This window comes from Arachis hypogaea, chromosome 5, assembly GCF_003086295.3.
Source record: "Arachis hypogaea cultivar Tifrunner chromosome 5, arahy.Tifrunner.gnm2.J5K5, whole genome shotgun sequence".
Lineage (NCBI taxonomy): Eukaryota > Viridiplantae > Streptophyta > Magnoliopsida > Fabales > Fabaceae > Arachis > Arachis hypogaea.
Genome location: NC_092040.1, coordinates 22,578,671 through 22,585,409, shown reverse-complemented (window position 1 = coordinate 22,585,409; position 6,739 = coordinate 22,578,671). Strand labels below are relative to the sequence as shown.

The following is a 6,739-nucleotide window of genomic DNA, read 5'->3' as shown; positions in this document are numbered from 1 at the left end:
ATACATGCCACAGACACATAATTGGGTGAACCTTTTCAGATTGTGACTCAGCTTTGCTAAAGTCCCCAATTAGAGGTGTCCAGGGTTCTTAAGCACACTCTTATTTGCCTTGGATCACAACTCTTATTTCTCTATTTTTTTTCGTTTTCTTTCTCTTTTTTTTTTCGATTTTTCTCTTTTTTTTTTTGAATAGCTTTTTCTTGCTTCAAGAATCACTTTTATGATTTTTCAGATCCTCAGTAACATGTCTCCTTTTTCATCATTCTTTCAAGAGCCAACATTCATGAACCACAAATTCAAGATACACATGCACTGTTTAAGCATACATTCAGAGAACAAAATTATTGCCACCACATCAAAATAATTAAACTGTTATAAAATTCAAAATTCATGCACTTCTTTTTCTTTTTCAATTAAGCACATTTTTATTCAATAAAGGTGATGGATTCATAGGACATTCATAACTTTAAGGCATAGACACTAAGACACTAATGATCACAAGACACAAACATGGATAAACATAAGCATAAAATTCGAAAAACAGAAGAATAAATAACAAGGAAATCAAGGAACGGGTCCACCTTAGTGATGGCGGCTCTTCCTTGCTCTTGAAGATCCTATGGAGTGCTTGAGCTCCTCAATGTCTCTTCCTTGTCTTTGTTGCTCCTCCCTCATGATTCTTTGATCTTCTCTAATCTCATGAAGGATGATGGAGTGTTCTTGATGCTCCACCCTTAGTTGTCCCATGTTGGAACTTAACTTTCCTAGGGAGGTGTTTAGTTGCTCCCAATAGTTTTGTGGAGGAAAATTCATCCCTTGAGGAATCTCAGGGATCTCATGATGAGTAGGATCTCTTGTGTACTCCATCCTTTTCTTGGTGATGGGCTTGTCCTCATCAATGGGGATGTCTCCCTCTATGTCAACTCCAACTGAATAACAGAGGTGACAAATGAGATGAGGAAAGGCTAACCTTGCCAAGGTGGAGGTCTTGTCCGCCACCTTATAGAGTTCTTGAGCTATGACCTCATGAACCTCTATTTCTTCTCCAATCATGATGCTATGGATCATGATAGCCCGATCTATGGTAACTTCGGACCGGTTGCTAGTGGGAATGATTGAGCGTTGTATGAACTCTAACCATCCTCTAGCCACGGGCTTGAGGTCATGCCTTCTCAATTGGACCGGCTTTCCCCTTGAATCTTGCTTCCATTGTGCGCCCTCTTCACATATGACTGTGAGGACTTGGTCCAACCTTTGATCAAAGTTGACCCTTCTTGTGTAAGGATGTTCATCTCCTTGCATCATAGGCAAGTTGAACGCCATCCTCACACTCTCCGGACTAAAATCCAAGTATTTCCCCCGAACCATAGTAAGATAATTCTTTGGATTCGGGTTCACACTTTGGTCATGATTCTTGGTGATCCATGCATTTGCATAGAACTCTTGAACCATCAAGATTCCGACTTGTTGAATGGGGTTGGTAAGAACTTCCCAACCTCTTCTTCGGATCTCATGTCGGATCTCCGGATATTCACCCTTTTTGAGTGAAAAAGGGACCTCGGGGATCACCTTCTTCAAGGCCACAACTTCATAGAAGTGGTCTTGATGCACCCTTGAGAGGAATCTATCCATCTCCCATGACTCGGAGGTAGAAGCCTTTGCCTTCCCTTTCCTCTTTCTAGAGGTTTCTCCGGCCTTGGATGCCATAATGGTTATGGAAAAACGAAAAAGCAACGCTTTTACCACACCAAACTTAAAATGTTTGCTCGTCCTCGAGCAAAAGAAGAAAGAAGAAAGTAGAAGAAGAAGAAATGAGGAAGAGGGAGATGGTGGTGTGTTCGGCCAAAGAGGGGGAGAAGTGGTGTTTAGGTTGTGTGAAAATGAAGGGTTGAAGAAGGGTATATATAGGAGAGAGGGGTGGTAAATGGTTCGGCCATTATGGGTGGGTTTGGGAGGGAAAGTGATTTGAATTTGAAGGGTGAGGTTGGTGGGGATTTATGAAGGATGGATGTGAGTGGTGAAGAGAAAGATGGGATTTGATAGGTGAAGGGTTTTTGGGGAAGAGGTGTTGAGGTGATTGGTGAATGGGGGAAGAAGAGAGAGAGTGATGGTAGGGTCCTGTGGGGTCCACAGATCCTGTGGTGTCAAGGAAAAGGCATCCTTGCACCAAATGGCATCAAAATCCACGTTTTGAGCCATTTCTGGCGTTAAACGCCGGGCTGGTGCCCATTCCTGGCGTTTAACGCCAGGTTCTTTCCCTTTCCTGGCGTTTAACGCCAGTCTGGTGCCCCTTTCTGGCGTTAAACGCCCAGAATGGTGCCAGACTGGGCGTTAAACGCCCAACTGCTAGGCTTACTGGCGTTTGAACGCCAGCAGCATCTTCCTCCAGGGTGTGCTGTTTTTCTTCCTGTTTTTCATTCTGTTTTTGCTTTTTTCATTATTTTTGTGACTTCTTATGATCATCAACCTACAAAAAAGATAAAATAACAAAAGAAAATAATTAATTATAAAACATTGGGTTGCCTCCCAACAAGCGCTTCTTTAGTGTCACTAGCTTGACAGAGGACTCTCATGGAGCCTCAGAAATGCTCAGAACCGTGTTGGAACCTCCCAACACCAAACTTAGAGTTTGAATGTGGGGGTTCAACACCAAACTTAGAGTTTGGTTGTGGCCTCCCAACACCAAACTTAGAGTTTGACTGTGGGGGCTCTGTTTGGCTCTGTTTTGAGAGAAGCTTTTCATGCTTCCTCTCCATGATGACAGAGGGATATCCTTGGGCCTTAAACACCAAGGATTCTTCATTCACTTGAATGATCAACTCTCCTCTATCAACATCAATCACAGCCTTTGCTGTGGCTAGGAAGGGTCTGCCAAGGATGATGGATTCATCCATGCACTTCCCTGTCTCTAGGACTATGAAATCAGTAGGGATGTAATGGTCTTCAACTTTGACCAGAACATCCTCTACAAGTCCATGGGCTTGTTTTCTTGAGTTGTCTGCCATCTCTAGTGAGATTTTTGCAGCTTGCACCTCAAAGATCCCTAATTTCTCCATTACAGAGAGAGGCATGAGGTTTACACTTGACCCTAAGTCACACAAGGCCTTCTTGAAGGTCATGGTGCCTATGGTACAAGGTATTGAAAACTTCCCAGGATCCTGTCTCTTTTGAGGCAGTTTCTGCCTAGACAAGTCATCCAGTTCTTTGGTGAGTAAAGGGGGTTCATCCTCCCAAGTCTCATTTCCAAATAACTTGTCATTTAGCTTCATGATTGCTCCAAGGTATTTAGCAACTTGCTCTTCAGTGACATACTCATCCTCTTCAGAGGAAGAATACTCATCAGAGCTCATGAATGGCAGAAGTAAGTCCAATGGAATCTCTATGGTCTCAGTTTGAGCCTCAGATTCCCATGGTTCCTCATTGGGGAACTCATTGGAGGCCAGTGGACGCCCAGTGAGGCCTTCCTCAGTGGCGTTTACTGCCTCTTCTCCCTCCCAGGATTCGGCCAAGTTGATGGCTTTGCACTCTCCTTTTGGATTTTCTTCTGTATTGCTTGGGAGAGTACTTGGAGGGAGTTCAGTAATTTTCTTGCTCAGCTGACCCACCTGTCCTTCCAAATTCCTAATGGAGGACCTTGTTTCATTCATGAAACTTTGAGTGGTTTTGATTAGATCAGAGACCATGGTTGCTAAGTCAGAGGTATTCTGCTTAGAGCTCTCTGTCTGTTGCTGAAAAGATGATGGAAAAGGCTTGCTATTGCTAAACCTGTTTCTTCCACCATTATTGTTATTGAAACCTTGTTGAGGTCTCTGTTGATCCTTCCATGAAAGATTTAGATGATTCCTCCATGAAGGATTATAGGTGTTTCCATAGGGTTCTCCCATGTAATTCACCTCTTCCATTGAAGGGTTCTCAGGATCATAAGCTTCTTCCTCAGATGAAGCTTCCTTAGTGCTGCTTGGTGCATTTTGCATTCCAGACAGACTTTGAGAAATCATATTGACTTGTTGAGTCAATATTTTGTTCTGAGCCAATATGGCATTCAGAGTATCAATCTCAAGAACTCCTTTCTTCTGACTAGTCCCATTGTTCACAGGATTTCTTTCAGAAGTGTACATGAATTGGTTATTTGCAACCATTTCAATCAGTTCTTGTGCTTCAGTAGGCGTCTTCTTCAGATGAAGAGATCCTCCAGAAGAGCTATCCAAAGACATCTTGGACAGTTCAGAGAGACCATCATAGAAAATACCTATGATGCTCCATTCAGAAAGCATATCAGTGGGACACTTTCTGATCAATTGTTTGTATCTTTCCCAAGCTTCATAGAGGGATTCTCCTTCCTTCTGTCTGAAGGTTTGGACTTCCACTCTAAGCTTACTCAATTTTTGAGGTGGAAAGAACTTTGCCAAGAAGGCATTGACTAGCTTTTCCCAAGAGTCCAGGCTTTCTTTAGGTTGAGAATCCAACCATGTTCTAGCTCTGTCTCTTACAGCAAAAGGGAATAGCATCAGTCTGTAGACCTCAGGGTCAACCCCATTAGTCTTGACTGTGTCACAGTTTTGCAAGAACTCAGCTAAAAACTGATGAGGATCTTCCAATGGAAGTCCATGGAACTTGCAATTCTGTTGCATTAGAGAAACCAATTGAGGCTTAAGCTCAAAGTTGTTTGCTCCAATGGCAGGGATAGAGATGCTTCTCCCATAGAAATCGGGAGTAGGTGCAGTAAAGTCACCAAGCACCTTCCTTGCATTGTTGGCATTGTTGTTGTTTTCGGCTGCCATGAGTTCTTCTTCCTTGAAGAGTTCGTTCGGGTGCTCTAAAGAGAGTTGTGCTTTGGCTTCTCTTAGCTTTCTCTTCAAGGTCCTTTCAGGTTCAGGATCAGCCTCAACAAGAATGCCTTTGTCTTTGCTCCTGCTCATAAGAAAGAGAAGGAAACAAGAAAATGTGGAATCCTCTATGTCACAGTATAGAGATTCCTTGAAGTGTCAGAGGAAAAGAAGAGTAGAAGACAGAAGTGGAAAATTCGAACTTATCAAAGAAGATGGAGTTCGAATTTTGCATTAAGGGATAGTGTTAGTCCATAAATAGAAGGATGTGAGAAGGAGGGAAGTAATTTTCGAAAATTAAGTGAAAATTTTGAAAGCATTTTTGAAAAACATTACTTAATTTTCGAAAATGAAAGTGGAAAAGAAATCAAGTGATTTTTGAAAAAGATTTTGAAATCAGAAATCAAAAAGATTTGATTGAAAACTATTTTGAAAAAGATGTGGTTAAGAAGATATGATTGATTTAAAAAAAAGTGATTGAGAAGATATGATTTGAAAAACATTTTAAAAAAAGATTTGATTTGAAAATTAAAAACTTGGCTAACAAGAAAAGATATGATTCAAACATTAAACCTTTCTCAACAGAAAAGGCAACATACTTGAAATGTTGAATCAAATCATTAATTGTTAGTAAGTATCTTTAAAAATGGAAAGAAATTAATTTTGAAAAAGATTTGATTGAAAAAATTGATTTGAAAAAGATTTGATTTTGAAAAGATTTTGAAAACTTAGAAAAAATTTGATTTGAAAACAAAATCTTCCCTTCTAGCCATCCTGGCGTTAAACGCCCAGAATGGTATCCATTCTGGCGTTTAACGCCCAAAATGCTACCCTTTTGGGCGTTAAACGCCCAACCAGGTACCCTGGCTGGCGTTTAAACGCCAGTCTGTCCTTCCTCACTGGGCGTTTTGAACGCCCAGCTTTTTCTGTGCAATTCCTCTGCTGTATGTTCTGAATCTTCAATTCTCTGTATTATTGACTTGAAAAGACACAAATTAAAAATTTTTTTGGATTTTTAATAATAAGGAAAAAAAATCAAAATGCAACTAGAATCAATTAACAATGCATGCAAGACACCAAACTTAGCAGTTTGTATACTACTGACACTAACAAAATGAAAATGCAAATGAGACACACTAGATACTCAAGTCAATAGAATTCAAAGATCAGATCAAGCAAATCATCAAGAACATCTTGAAGATCAATAAGACATATGAATGCATGCAATTGACACCAAACTTATGATGAGACTAGACTCAAACAAGAAATATTTTTGGATTTTATGATTTTGTAAAATTTTTTTGTGTTTTTCGAAAATTAAGTGGAAAAAGGTATCAAAATTCTTAATGAGAATTCCAGGAATCAGTGCAATGCTAGTCTAAGACTTCAGTCCAGGAATTAGACATGGCTTCACAGCCAGCCAAGCTCTCAAAGAAAGCTTCGGTCCAAAACACTAGACATGACCAAAGGTCAGCCAAGCCTTAGCAGATCACTGCTCCAAAAGCAAGATTGATAAGACATCAACAAGCTCTTGTGATGATAAGTTGAAACCTCGGTCCAATGAGATTAGACATGGCTTCTCAGCCAGCCAGATTTCAACAAATCATCATGAAACTCTAGAATTCATCTTCAAGAATTTCGAAAAAAATAAATACCTAATCTAAGCAACAAGATGAACCGTCAGTTGTCCAGCCTGAACAATCCCGGGCAATAACACCAAAAACTTGATGTTGTTGCCGGATCTTGGCACTGATGTTACCAAAAGCTTGCTCAAAACTTGAACAATCCCCGGCAACGGCGCCAAAAACTTGGTGCGCGAAGTTGTGAACAATACTTTTTCACAACTCTCATAATCCCCGGTCATGAACCCCAAAAACTTGGTGGCTCAATACCATGGCATTACACAACTTCGC

General features: G+C 40.7%; 1 non-coding gene across 1 annotated transcript; it reads left to right on the top strand.

The window, feature by feature from the left end:
* Nucleotides 1–4,268: 4,268 nt before the first annotated feature.
* LOC112804553 (small nucleolar RNA R71) lies at nucleotides 4,269–4,376 on the top strand. The gene has a single exon (XR_003203164.1). It is a non-coding gene; the product is annotated as a small nucleolar RNA R71 (small nucleolar RNA).
* The last annotated feature ends 2,363 nt before the right edge of the window (nucleotides 4,377–6,739 follow it).